The 15,430-nt window shown below is 31.1% G+C and overlaps 2 pseudogenes; one reads left to right on the plus strand and one right to left on the minus strand.

Annotated features, from left to right (window-relative positions):
- Positions 1-1,035: 1,035 nt before the first annotated feature.
- On the plus strand, positions 1,036-10,319 carry LOC114180535 (annotated as a pseudogene).
- A 1,551-nt stretch (positions 10,320-11,870) lies between these two features.
- Positions 11,871-15,374, minus strand: LOC114180536 (annotated as a pseudogene).
- Positions 15,375-15,430: the final 56 nt, after the last annotated feature.

Genomic DNA, 15,430 nt, shown 5'->3' on the forward strand with positions numbered 1-15,430 from the left:
TACCAAATGGGCGCCCCTTTGAATACAAATTTCTAAATAGACAAATTCTAAAATTATTACTATTTCTAAGTTATAGGTGGTAAAAACAACTTATTTGCAAACAATTTTAATTCTTTTAAATCCAAAGTCATAGACAAAAAGTAGTTCAATTTAACTATATTTACATAGAAGTCGTGTTGTTGTATGACGACTTTCAATTTAATACATAAATTTAGAAATCGTGCCCTCATAACACGAATTTGATAAAAATATTTGAAATAAGAAATTGTTTCCTGGAAAAATGACTCTTAATTTGACATAGAAAATCAGAAGTCGTGCACTTATGGATTTAGCTCAAATATGAAATGAGAAATTTAAGCTCAAGTGTATGAAATCTAGTAGTATTGGTTAGTCATAATGTAGTTTATATTTTAAACGAAGAGATCCATTTAATCATTCTTCAACTTATGTAAGCACAAGAGGCAAATTTTGCAGCTTTACCTTAGTCCCTTTCTCACAAGAACCCCACCTTCCTTTCAACTTCCCAACTGTAACCGTTCGAATCTCCCCAATTTCCTCATTGAAAGCAGGTTGAGTCCTGGTGAGATTCTGCTACGTATAAGGCACAAAACCCAATTCACTAAGATTAAGCCCCCCATTGTTAGCCCTTTGAAAAAGTGTTGAGTTTCGGTGACGTGTTGGAGGAGTGTAAGAAAGGATACCATTTTTTTTCAATATTTTCACCAAACTCACTATGAGGATACCACTTCTAATTTTAGCAAGACTTCATTGACCTTACAAGACATATTATTCCTCATAAGGACGACAACACAATTCATAGATTGGTAAGTAGTAAACCAATCTCAATTAGGACATGTGCAGTTAGGGAGCCCAAAATTAATAATCCATGCATCACCCTTGTATCTTACTTTGTGATTTTTTTTCACGTCAAACTTACCTTAGATTTTTGACAAATACTAATAGTTTATAAACTTGTGTTCTTATATATCATTCATGGTTAGAATTCCTAATACCTTTCTTTTCACTTCTCATGCCATGCAATCATCTCTATCTTCCCTCTATTACAAATTCCTATATGATGTGTTCCTCAATTTTCGAGGGAAATATACTCACCAAGGTTTCACAAGAAATCTCTACAAATCTCTTTGTTATAGAGTGTCGCAACCAGGGTCATGACGGGACGGCGAAAAAATCATTTTAAAATAATATAGGAGTCGCCACCATAGTTTATTAAGGAAAACTATAGAAAAAACTTAAAAAGAATAGTCTTCGAAACCAAGTTTGGGTTCGAAAGTCAGTTACGTGTGGGGAAGGTATTAGCACCCCACAACATCCGTCCAAAAACGGTTTCCTTTAATTAAATATGCAAACTTAATGTAATTTTTAAAATATTAGTTTTCCCCCAAAAAATCAAACAGACAAACAAATAAAAATTGGTAAAGAAAATATTGTTGAAAATTTTAGTTGGGCCCGACAAGGATTGACCTTGCTTCTACGTATCTCCATTCGCAATGAAGAATCAAAGTTACGTAGTTCTTAAAAACTATTTGGATAAAGATCTTAAAAAAATTCAAATTTTTGGGAGGTAAACCCGACAAGGACTTGACCTCGCTCTTACATATTTCCATTCAAAATGGAAAATCAGGGATCACATAGTTCTAAATAAAAGATGTTTGAAAAAGATGAAAGGGTTTGTAAACTCAAATTATTTTAGAGAAGTTTTGTATGTTGTAAAAATTAGTTATCAAGCAAGTCCGAGACTCAAAAAGATAATTAAAAAATATAAAAAAACTAATGATTATCAAGTGAGTACGAACATGATAATTAATGTTTATGAAAAATAATGATTATTTAGCGAGTTTGAAACTCCACATGATAATTAATGTTATGAAAATAATGGTTATCAAGCGAGTCTAGGACTCGACATGATAATTAAAGTTATGAAAATTAATTATATCAAACGAGTCTGGGACTCAACATGATAATTAAAATTATGAAAAATAATGATTATCAAGCGAGTCTGAGACTCAACATGATAATTAAAGTTATGAAAAATGATTATCAAGCAAGTCCGAGACTCGACATGATAATTTAAATTATGAAAAATAATTATTATCAAGCGAGTTCGAGACTCAACATGATAATTAAAGTTATGAAAAATGATTATCAAGCAAGTCCGGGACTCGACATGATAATTAAAATTATGAAAAATAATTATTATCAAGCGAGTCCGGGACTTGACATGATAATTAAAGTTATGAAAAATAATGATTATCAAGTGAGTCTTAGACTCGACATGATAATTAATGTTATGAAAATAGTGATTATCAAGTGAGTCCAAGACTCGACATGATAATTAATGTCATGAAAATTATGATTATCAAGGGAGTTCGAGACTCGACATGATAATTAATGTTATGAAAATAATGATTATGAAGTAAATTTGAAATTCAACATGATAATTAAAACTATGAAAATAATGATTATCAAGTGAGTCTGAAACTCGACATGATAATCAATGATATGAAAATTTTTATTATCAAATGAGTTTGAGACTTAACATGATAATTAATATAATGAAAATAATGATTATCAAGAAAGTCCGGGACTTAACATGATAGTTGATGTTATGAAAATATTTTGAAAGATTTTAATTATCAAGCAAGTACGAGACCCAACATGATAAGTAATGAGAAATTTGAAATTTTAATTATCAAGCAAATTTGAGGCTCAACATGATAACTAAAGTTATGCGATTTATCTATAAAAAACAAAATAAATAATTGATAATATTTGTAAAATATTATATATGTATTTTAGAAAAGAATATCACAAAAAAAAATTCTCAGTTAATGTCTAGACATATTTATTATTCAATAACTATCTCAAAATTCTTTATTCAAGTATTCATGTTTAGTGTGTATCTTGTGCATTATTTTGAAACATCCAATATAAGCAACATATTATATTACCCATTAAAATCAACACTCGCATTCCGATAAAAAAAATTAAGGAAAAAGTATAAAAGATTTTGATTAATAAACTAATGTACCAAAAGAAGCTTTCAAATGCAGAGATTTATATATACATATAAGGTTTATGTTTCTTTGACACCTTTTATGCCCACACACATGCATCTTTCATCTAATATTATTGGCAATAAAGCTCATCTCAGATTTCGCATATTACATAACCAACAATTTCTTTTGACATAACAAACCTACATTATAAGAGACAATTTCATAAAAACAATGATAATTAGAAAATGTACATATAGTGCCATGACGAGTCCAAGCTTCAATGTAAGAGAAGGAAAAAAGAGAAAAAATAATCAATATGTTCGGTGCTGTGATTTCATAATAAATATCACAAGTAAATATAGAAGGAGAAAGAAAAACCTGGATTTTTTTCACACCTGTTTGATGATTTTTTCTTTTCACTACTAGAAATTTATCAATTACCTACCAAAGTTATTCTAAATTTTTTTTTACATGAATTTCATGCAAAATTTGTTATGAATTTATTATTATATGATTTTTTTTCCTGCAAATTTAAATTTCTAAAAAAATTCAATAAAAAATTTATATTTGTTGCAAATTTTTCTGCAAATTTAAATTAGTAAGAAAAAGTTAAATATTTTATAAAATTTGGCAGGAAAGTACTAATTTTCTTTTGCAGGAACTTCACTATTTAAAATATTCATATTACTTGCCAAATTTTTTAGAAAACTTTTACTCATAAAATATTTATAAATTTTGATATGAGTATTAATTTGAGGCAAAAATATTTTTCAAAAATTCTTACAAAACTTGTTGTAGTTTACTTATTATTTATTATTTTATTTTTGGAATTAAAAAAAGCAGGAAAAGCAGCAGATTTTTTAAGTTTTATCATGCATATTTTCTTAGAAAAAGAAATTCGTAAATAAGTTTTATGGTATTTTAGAATTTGCAAGAAATCTATCGTCTTCCTATGATATTTTTTCGCAACAAAATAAATTAAATGATCGATTATTTTTGTTTTTTTGGTAACAAACCAACTATAACAGCAACACTTGACCTTACTTACTCATTTTTCACAATTCAGCTCTAAATCGAAATCGAATATAGAGATCTGAATTCAAATGGAATCGAGAGATAGCATGTGAGAGTGATTGAGAAATGAGGAAATTGTCGGTGGGACTCAAAGGCAACGACGTTTTCTCTGCAGCTGCAAGCTCTGCTCGAGAGACTCAAAGACTTCGATCAGGACGACTCTTTTGGCCTCTGGTACGAGCTCTCCCCGAGGAACGCAACCATGACATTCTCCTCAAGGATCGTCCAGATATTAAGGTAACTTACTTTCCTCGGATCCAATTCCCTCTCTTCGCCTCCGATTAAAATCTGAAGCTTCAGATTCACCGTTGGACTTCGTCGTATTTCTTATTTTTGGATGATTTTATTTTTTTGTTTTGTTTAATTATTGTGTTCCGTGTTGCAGAGTTTAGATCTTTTGCGAATTCACCAGATTATTCTATGCTCGCTGCGATCTTAAGGTTTTGATGTTAATTAGTAATTGCGTGTTTGTTAATTAATCCAATGGATTTCTTCGGTTTATGTGCATGAGTGTTAGTTAGTGATTAGGTTTTTGCCTCCTATGGCTGAATTGTAATTGTTTGCAAGGGTTGTCGTCGGTGGTCATTGAGATTGTGCCGAAGAGTAGTGTGTTTATGGGAAAGAAGAGAGAAGCTAGGAGGATCTTGAGAGATGGTAGAAAATTTTGGTTCCTTTTTATTTACTTTTTTGTTTTTTTATAATTGTTGGTTTGAAGATCCTGTCATTCAAAGATACTAAGCTTCAGTGCATTCCTAGCCGATTTGAATTAGTGGCAGAGTATGTTAGAGTATTTGAGCCTTTGATTATGACTAATGTCGTGCTCAACTTCACAGTATTTGAGAAGAGTCAACAGAAAAACAATGTCAAGGGATACTCATATTATGGTGCGAGGGAAGGCTATTTTTGCTACACTGCGTTTCAAACATTTTTGTTGCATTGAGTTTCATATGCAACTATGAAGCGAGATGTGGTTTGGCAACTAATTTTGATTCCTCTTATATTTTACGGTAATTATTCAAAGTACAGAATTTGTCTCATGCAGCAAAATCTACAATACTCTTTAATCTTTATGTGATTCACATCTAGTGGTAACCTTAAGTCAGTAAAGCCTACACTTCACATAATCAGTCATGCAATGATTAACACACAGTTTCTTTGTGTATAAACTATTTCCTTTATGATTCTGAATTACATGTTTTAATTAGCCAAGGAAGTATAAAATGTTTACGTGATGTTTATGCAATAATTGTAATGTTGATAAAACATGAATGCTTGATATAATCACTATGGGAGAGAATATAAGTAGATTTAGACATCATTGAATCTAATCTGTAGAATGTAATAGAAATAAAAGCCAGAAAAAAAGGAGATATCTATCTAAAACAGAGCCAAGTGTCAAGTGTTGATTGATTTTGTATATACTGGAGAAATTTATATTGTTATTGATGCATTAATGATAAATTTTTTTACTAGCTATTGCTTAGAAATTTTTCTTATTTTCTTCTCTTACAATGTTTATGAAAAAATTTATCCATATATTATCTGACGGGTAATAATCAATCCTTATGTTCTACATTAATAGGTTTCAGATAGGAATTGGGAGACTCATTTTGATGTTGTAGTGCAAGAGAAAATATTTCTTTTGATTTATTAATTTATGTTAATTTGCTTGTGTTTACTTTCACTCCTTCTTCATGACTTTGCTCACTCTACAATGCTCCCAAGAGGAAAGTAGGTCTGCTGCTATTGGAATGGCATGAATGGTCACATAGAAGAATGCAAATCTGGTTCAAACACTTGGAGGGAGCTATGTTCGAAATGAAGACAAAACTCGCATTATTGTGTTTTCTTAATATATAATTTATGTTAGATTTATTTACGATTAGAGTCTAATTACTATGTACTCTTAATATAAAAAAGTTGTTTATAGTGTTAATCATTAAGAAATTATAATTAAAAAATTGATTATATATGATAATTTGTTGGATGATACAGAAACTGTTTTACGGTGAGTTACATTCATTTATGAACATCTCTTGTACTGCGGAAGTAGTTACAAAAAATGTTAGACAAAAAGTTATAGAAATAACTACATTTGGAATAATAGAAATGTATAACTTGTTTGATGTGTTTGTTTCTCATAAATAATAAATGTTAAAATTAAGGATTATTTAATTTTAAGTTAGCCGATATGAAAATAATTAAACATGACTCATCTATAAAAATAACTAAATATGACTCATTTATAAGTTGTTTTGTCATTTAAAAATAATATAAAAATAAAAAATTATATATATTTTTTAAATTTATTACTTTTTTTACGGAATTTGTTGCAAAAATATTTGTAGAAAAAACATTCTTACAAATTCACAGAAAATATTACTTGCGAATTTGAAAACCCCAAAAAAATTACTTGCAAAATTTAAATTTGTAGGAAAAAGTACCTGCCATTTTTTAAATTGATTTTTTTGCAAGAAAAGTAGCTGCGAATTTTATTTTGTAAGAAAATTTGTTGCGAATATTTTTTGTAACAACATTTGCAAGTAATTTTTTGCGAATTTTAAATTTCACGGTATTAATTACCCACGAAGGTATTACCTACCGATCAAAATTTGTAAGAAAAATGGTAAGAAACACTTTTCCTACAAATTTTTGTAAAAATTCTGCAAGAAATATAAAAATTTCTAGTAGTGTTTCAAAATCAAAACAATGTTTGCAAGTGTATCTCTTTTATCTTCTCAAAGCTATCTCTCTTATCTTATTAAAGCTCTATGTTTTGGTGGCTTTGCCCCTAGAAGTATTTTTCAGGTGCTTAATCTTTGTGTTTGGTATCGAGGTGTATGATCCCTTAATGTGAGTTATTCTAGAATGATCATTAATGGAGGGTGATGAGAGTGAGATCCAATAAAGATATTTTTGACCTTGGGAAGAAGATGATAGTGGATAAAGGAGAAATGTCTTCTTTTGTGTTGTGTGAAAAAAATCTCTCTTTAATGAAGTGGAGAAAAGATAAAAGAACTCGAGGGATGAGCGTAAGAGATCATGAGATCCTGAGACCTCTCTTCTCTTTTTTTTTATCATTGTATAAGATATTAACTGTATGCGGAGGTTGAGAGAAATTGGGAGAGAATCTAGATTGTGGGAGTATAACAGTACTACAAATTCTCATATTACATGGGAATTTTCTTGTAAATTTGTTAAAGAAATTTGCAAGAAAAGACTTTTTCCTGCTATTTTTTCTAAGAAATTTAATTGGCAGGTAATTCCTTCGTGGGTAATTATTTCCTACAAAATTATAAAATTTGCAAGTATTTCTTACAAAATTTGTTGCGAAAAGTGTTTTATACAAAATATTTTGCAAAAAAATTGGCAGCAATTTCTTGCAAATCTTTTTTTCATAACAAAATTTATAAGTATTTTCTACAAAAAAAGTTTCAAAACAAAATTGGCAGGAAATATGAATAACGGTAAAATATAACCACTTTGAAAAAAAAAAACTTTTCTTACTTTTCCTAATTCCAATTTCAATTTCTTTAGTAGAAACTATATATATCTTTTTATTTTCTTTTATTTTTATTAGTTTTTTAATATACTTATTAGTCTAATATATATATATATATTAAAACAATATTTTTATAGTTTTTTTACTGTTATCTTTTTTCCATTCTTTTATAAATTCAAATTTATTTTATAAAACAATTTTGATTATTTAAAAAACTATTTTTTCAATTTATATTATTATTATTTTTTATTATAAAACTTTTTCATTCTTATTCTTAGTCATAAAAATTGTTTTTATGTTTTTTTTTGTTTATCTTTTAAAAACTTATTTTCACTATAAAAATATTTTTCTTATCTTTTTCTATTTCGTTTATTTTGCTAATTATAAATTTAAATTAGTTGTCTAGGAAATAAGAAAAATAAAGTTATTATTATTAAAAAATTGTTTTTATTTTATTTAACTTATTATTTAGTCATCCGGACGAAATTAGGTGTTGACATAGAGAAATTCATAACTTCATTGATGACCACCATCTTCCTAGAGGGGACCAGATTTCCTTTGAACTTGAGAACGCAATCCAAAACTCCAAAATTTTCATCATTGTCATCTCTCAAAACTATGCATCTTCCTCCTTCTAGTTAAATGAACTTGATTACATCTTCAAGTTTATTAAGCATAAGGGTCACTTGGTTTTCCTAGTTTTTTATGGAGTTGACCCTTCTAATGTGAGACACCACAGAAGTACTTTTGGAGAGGCATTAGCTCATCATGAAAAGAAGTTGAATTCTTATTACAACATGAAAAAGCTTGAGATATGGAAGATGACTCTACATCAAGTGGCTAGCTTGTCTGGCTACCATTTCAAATATGGGTACACCATTCCTCTCCCATTATTTTCTTTTAAAACTTTTCATACTGATAAATTTGGACCACAAACTTTGAAAAAGCATGTTATAAAGAGTTCAACTTCACTTTTGACTAAATTGTATGATTGAATAGGGAAAGATGTGAATATTATTGAGAGCATTGTTGAGATTGTCTGCAGCAAGATTAACCGTGCTGCTTTACATGTTGCAAATTACCTAGTTGGATAAAGTCACAGGTGCTACAAGTAAAGATGCTTCTAGATGTTGGATCTGATGATGTTGTCCACATAGTAGGGTTTCATGGATTTAGTGGAGTAGGGAAAACGACACTTACTGTTGCAGTTTATAATTCCATTACTGATCATTTTGAAGCTTTATGTTTTCTTGAAAACGTGAGAGAAACTTCAAGCAAACATGGGTTACTGCATCTCCAAAGCAACCTTCTTTCTGAAACAATTGGAGAAATTAAGTTAACAAGTGTCAAAAAGGGAATTTCTGTAACACGGCACAGGCTACAGCAAAAGAAGGTTCTTTTGATTCCAGATGATGTTGACAAAGAGGAACAACTATAGGCACTTGTTGGAAGACCACATTGGTTTGGTCTAGGCAGTAGAGTCATTAGAACAACTCGAGACAAATAGTTGCTAAAATGTCATGGGGTTGAAAGAACATTCGAGGTTAAATAATTGAATGATGAAAATACTCTTGAATTACTTACTTGGAAAGCTTTTAAGTTTGAACAATTTGATCCAAGTTACAAGGATGTTTTAAATCTAACAGTAACCCATGCCTCAGGCCTTCCATTGGCTTTGGAAGTAATAGGTTCCAACATATTTGGAAGAAACATAGAACAATGGAAGTGTGGTTTGGATCAGTACAAGAAATTTCCTAAAATGGATATCCAGGATCAGTGAGTATGATGCTTTGGAGGAAAATGAATAAAGTGTTTTTCTTGACACTGCTTGTACCTTCAAAAACTATGATTTGGTGGAGGATGAAAACATACTTGGTGCTCATCATGGTCATAGCATTAAACATCATATTGATGTGTTGGTTGAAAAATCTCTCATAAAGATTAGTTTGGATGATAAAGTGACCCTACATGATTTGATAAAAGACATGGGTAGAGAAATTGTGCGGAGAGAATCACCCAAAGAGCCTGGGAAACGTAGTAGGTAATGGTTCCTTGAGCATATAGTTCAAGTTTTAGAAGACAATAAGGTGAATAAGTTTCATTCATGTGCATTTTTGGCTTTTCATCTTTAACTTGGAACTATCCCTTTTAAATATTATAAGATTACTTGTATTGTATGCTTTATAATGTGTTCATTTCTCTATCTATGCTTGTCGAAATCCTAATATTGAATCTTGTGTTGTGGTTGTTTAATGATTTTTCTGTTGAAAGGGAAGTGGTCAGATTGAAACCATATGCATGGATTTCCCTTCGTTAGAAGAAATGGAAATAGAATGGGTTGGAAATGCCTTCAACAAGATGAAAAATCTCAGAACACTTATTATCAGAAATGGTCAATTCTCCAAAGGTCCAAGACATCTCCCTAATTCTTTGAGAGTGATGGAATTGTTAAATTATCCTTCACAGAATTTTCCATAGGGTTTTCATCGAAAAAAACTTGTTATATTCAAGTTACCAACTGTGAGTTTACATCACTAGAGTTGACTGACTTAATTTCCTTGTTATGTTTATATTCATAAATTCTCTTTTACTTTCTTGATTTTCTTCTTTTTTTTCTCTATGTGCAGAAGTTTGTGAATATGACAAGTTTAAATTTTGACGAATGTCGATATTTAAAACAGATACCGAATGTATCTTGTCTCACACATTTGGAAAATTTGTAATTTCGATGGTGTCCAAAGTTATCTTCACTTCACTACTCAGTTAGGTTCTTGAAAAAACTGAAAATCTTAGATGTAGAAGGTTGCTCCAAGCTCAAGAGTTTTCCTCCAATCAAACTAACCTCTATTGAGCAACTCAAACTTTGGCATTGTCACAGTCTTGAAAATTTTCTAGAAGTATTAAGAAACATGGAAAATGTAAGAGAATTGACTTGAAAGAAACTACTGTAAAAGTATTCCCACTTTCATTTCAAAATCTTAATCGACTGTAAAAGTTACATTTGTGTTTGAGTGTTCGAGTGATGAAAAATGTTTTTGATGGGGTTCCCCTTTCAAGCATTTGCATGATGCCAGAACTAGTTGATATTGCATCAAATGAATAGGAAGGTGGGCTTTTCCGTGAAGCCAGTGAGGGTGGAGAAAAAGTGAGCTCAATCTTCTCTAAAAACGTTCAATATGTTTAACTTAGATGCTGCAACTTAATAGAAGACTCTTTTCCAACACTTCTCCCATGGTTTGCTAATATGGCAAAACACAATTTTGTGCAATAGGGAAAATTGTCCAACATCAGTGTTTCTCATTTCTGCATGCCTGAGCAATTAACGGTTACTATGAATAATTCAACTTAAAAAATTCTTTACATAAAGTTGTTTTAAGTTTTTTCAATTAAGTATTTAATTTTTCTTTGGTTTCAACGAAAATAGATTGCTCCATATTTTGCACTTTTTTCCTTTTGTACATTAGTGTTTTTGTTCCAAAATTTTGCTCCATATAAATGTAATAAAAATGTAAATTGTTTGATGTATTGTTTATGTGTATTAAGAGCAACATAACATGATGTCTATTTTCAAACTATACTAAAATATTAAATAAGATTTTAATAAAATGAATCAGATCATTTTACATAGTTTTAATAAAATTTAAAATAATACTTACAATAATATGGAATTATAATTTCAATGTTATATTGACAATTTTTAATTTTAATATAAAAGTATTAATAAACTAATATTTATCAAAACCTTAAACGTAAAATATAGCGAAATAGAAAAACATTTTGTTTTCCTTTACCTATAGGAAACAAAAGAAAAATCTAACTAACAATGCTCAACAACTCTTGTATGAGTCCTAATTTGTTTCACATTTTCAAAATTCTTTTGCATATGCTGTGAAATGTATTTAATGATAACTTTTACACTATATTAACTGTTAGTACACCATTTTCTTCATAAAATAATCGTTACTATGCATTTGAAATTTCTGATTTTGGTTACTCAAATTGAAGGCTCATCATCTCTACTAACCAATTATAAACATGGATAATCTGGCTACTCAAATTGAAGGTTCATCAAATCCAATACTTCTTTGGTAAAGGACATAATATTCCTAACTTGAATTCTCATTTTCTTTGCTCAACAAAGGTAAGAAATTACATCCTTTAGAAGCAGTTTTGAAATCTATGCAAAACCTTAACTATATAAAAGTATATGAACATGCCAAAAGAAACTTAGACTACCTAATCACTTAGCTATAGAATTTTCCTAATCACTTAGACTACCTAATACATGCCAAAAGAAACTGAAAGAAGAGCACTTGAGACACCCCAGTTGGAGAAATTGCAATATGGTAACTAGAAGACTTAGCATGTTGAGGAAGAGACTCATCCACCATGACCCTCACAATCATCTTCTGTCCCATTTCACAATGCCCTAAAGCACCACTCATGAAGTAGAAGGTCCTTGGGTGGCCAAGCTTCAACTTGGTGTTGCCACTATTGGAGAAGAGTATAGGGTTTGTCACCTAAAAGACTCAATCAAAACCAATTTTCCCTTAAAAATGTAGTATAGGGAGAACCTTGGGAATCAATAAGTGGACATGGCTAAAGTCAAATGCAATATTGGTTCATTGAATTGTGGTGGAGAAATTTATTCAAACACAACACTTAAAAATAGAAAACACAAAATCATCAAATGCAAGAAATGCTATGAATTATGCATGAATGCATGACTTGCAATGTACAAAATGGTAGGAAATGATGAATTAGCTAATCCTAAATGCTCAAAACATGTTTAATGATCAAAACTATACTAATGCAATCGTTAAATTGATCCAAATTCATCAAACTCGAAATCTGCTCAAAATCAAAAACATGTTCATGAGCCAAGTGCATGATAATCTAAGATTGGGATCTTTTGATAATACAATTGAAAATGTAATGATTCATATTGATTATAAATGATTCCAATTGCATTTAAAAACTAGAATCACTCGATTTGGTACACTACATCCAAAGTTCCCAATTTCATAAATCCTAATTTTCAAATTTGAATAGAAATGCGATTTCGATCAATTCGACCAACTCGTGCAACGAAAATGCAATTGAATGAGCATAAAGCTTTGTCATGATGCAATGAATGAAACACCCAAATCAATTTGCATTAAAAATCATTAAAATTGCGCAACCATTGAATTATGCATAAACACGAATTGATGAAATGCAGAAATTCGAATTCGGTGATTCATGGAAAGAAATGCGAAATTGATAATTCAAATCACTTGGGGAAAATCCAAGGATGGTGAACGAAGCTCAAGAACAAATCAAAAAGCTTAAATCATGCGAAATTCGAATGGAACGGTGATTATGAGTGAATGTGAACGAGGAAAAATTACAGAGCATGTGAATTGATGAAATGGAGATGGAATTGGTTCTGAGATGGTTGAAATGCTCGGGAATCATCCCAGGAGTGTACATGAATTTACGAAACTCAAAATGATTAAGAAATGAGTGAGAAATTCAATAAAATAGTAACTATGGTGTGTATGAGCATGAAAATGGTGTAGAAATGGAGTTTTGGTGATTTGGTTGCATAAACTCAAAATTAAGCTTGCAAACAGTTAAAGAAACTTAAAAGTGATGTGTGTGAACTGGTGGAATGAAAAGAAACTCGAAATTGTAGCAAGAGTACAATGAAATGGAGAAATATGAGTGAAATGAACTTGGCTACTACCATTGATCTTGAACCTAGGCCTGGACACACCATTGAGCTTGGCTACTCCGAAACAATGATGTATAGAGGTCTTTTGGACACACCAATTTTATAGGCCTGGTTCCTGAACTTAGATTTGGTACAGTAGGGTGGAGTTCAAGCTCAAAAAGTGGTACCAAGGTAGTGGTTTAGTGGAAAATGATGATGAACATTATGAAACTATAAACCAAATGAACATTACTGAAATTTTCATTCATTGAAGCTCAAATCCAGATTAAAATACAAAAAATGAGTACAAGGAGTTGCCTCAACCTTCCTCTCACCAAGACTTGAGCAATTCAAGGTTCCAAAAGAAAAAATGGAGTGAAAATGGGTGATTTTTGAGGGAATTTCGGGTCTGCTGCAGGAGATGGTGTGTTGCTGTCAAAACCTCCTCTCCATAGACCAGAGAATGTGCAGAAACGTGTTGGAAGGCTGTTGGGTGCCACCTCACCAAATCTACCCAAAAACCTACCCTACACTAAGCCACTTCTCACCGATTGAGCCCAAACTTCAATATGCAATCCCCTCTCAGATTTTTGGCAATATCAAGGTCCAAACCAGTCAACTTTAATGTCCTAAAGTACTCCAAATGATTGGCTCTTGATTTGGGGTCCAAATGGCAAAAGTCAACTCTAAGGTCAAACATGCCACTTTTGCACACTTCATGCTTTTCCAAAGTGCAGCCCCCTCTCAGATTTTTTGCAATCCCAAGGCCCAAACCAGTCAAATTTAGTGTCTTAAAGTGCTCTAAATGGTTGTCTCTTGATTTGGGATCAAAATGACAAAAGTCAACTCTAAGGTCAAACATGTCACTTTTGCACACTTCATGCTTTGCCACAAACTTGACCTTGCTACTATGTGAATTTCTAGACCTTCAAATCTTCAATTAAACCTTTCCTAAAGATAGAGGACCTGCAAATTGATCAAAAGCTCCAGTGGAAGGATTAGCTCTACTTAGACACTAGAACAACTAAGCTAAATTGACAAAAAACATGAAAACTAAGAATTTTGCTCAATTGGCCCTAAACCTCAAATTTTGGTGTTTGACCACTTCTAACAAGTGTAATTAGGCATTTATAATGATTCCACAAGGTCAAATCACTCAATTTGGAAGAATTTCAGAAAGTCAACTCTAAAGTCAACTATGCATGGTTTAAAGGTTGAATGAGTAAAATTTGACTCTTAACACTAGGTTTGACTAACCTAAGACCCTAGGACTCAAAATATGATGCAACCACATTCAAATGATGTTTAAAAACACTCTACAAACACTAGTTCTATGAAAATGCGAAAGTTGCCCTGAGTGAGAAATCTAATCTAATATTCTCAAATTATCTATTCTAGAATGGAGAAATGAACACTTTAACTAATGAAAACTAACAAAATTCAAGACACAACAGTGTGTGGCTATTTAGTTTTTGTAATCACCCTCATCCACCTTCATCACTGAGTCCTTCTTGTACTTAAAGCCTGCACTTGACACAGAAAACTACTAAAAGACACATACACGAATTACCTCTTCAAGATTTTCTAAAACATTGTGGTTTCCAAAATATTAAAGGTAGCTATGAAAACTGTAACACATTTTATTTAGCATGAATTTCTAATTTCTACAACTTTCTGGAGTCTTAAAATTTGTTTCAAGCAGATTTTGAAAACTGGTTCATGATGACGATTATAGTCACAAAATTAAGGATTTTGTAGTCTGTTACGTTTTAAAATGTGGTGGACATAGTTGTTTGTGATTTTCTACAATATTAAAGATCACAATGAGACTGGAAGTTAAACTCTTTTGTACTAATTATGAATGGGGATTTAAAGTGCTTATAGAGGGTGTCAAAGGGTGTCACCAGCGTGGAACCTGTTGTGGGAAGCCCATTCATTGTAGAAGTTGGTCATTTTGGGGAGGGACAACCCACCCATTTGAGCCACCAACTTGGAATTCATTGGAAGCCACAAAGCAACATGTAACAGTGAAAAAAATGGCAAAGAGAAGCACTGATAGGGAAGTGGAAGAAGAAGAAGCCATTGAAAGGATGAAGCAAGAGCAGAGTGAATGTAGAAGTTTGTGGTAAAACTTTGAAT

Source organism: Vigna unguiculata, chromosome 4 (genome assembly GCF_004118075.2).
Source record: "Vigna unguiculata cultivar IT97K-499-35 chromosome 4, ASM411807v1, whole genome shotgun sequence".
NCBI lineage: Eukaryota > Viridiplantae > Streptophyta > Magnoliopsida > Fabales > Fabaceae > Vigna > Vigna unguiculata.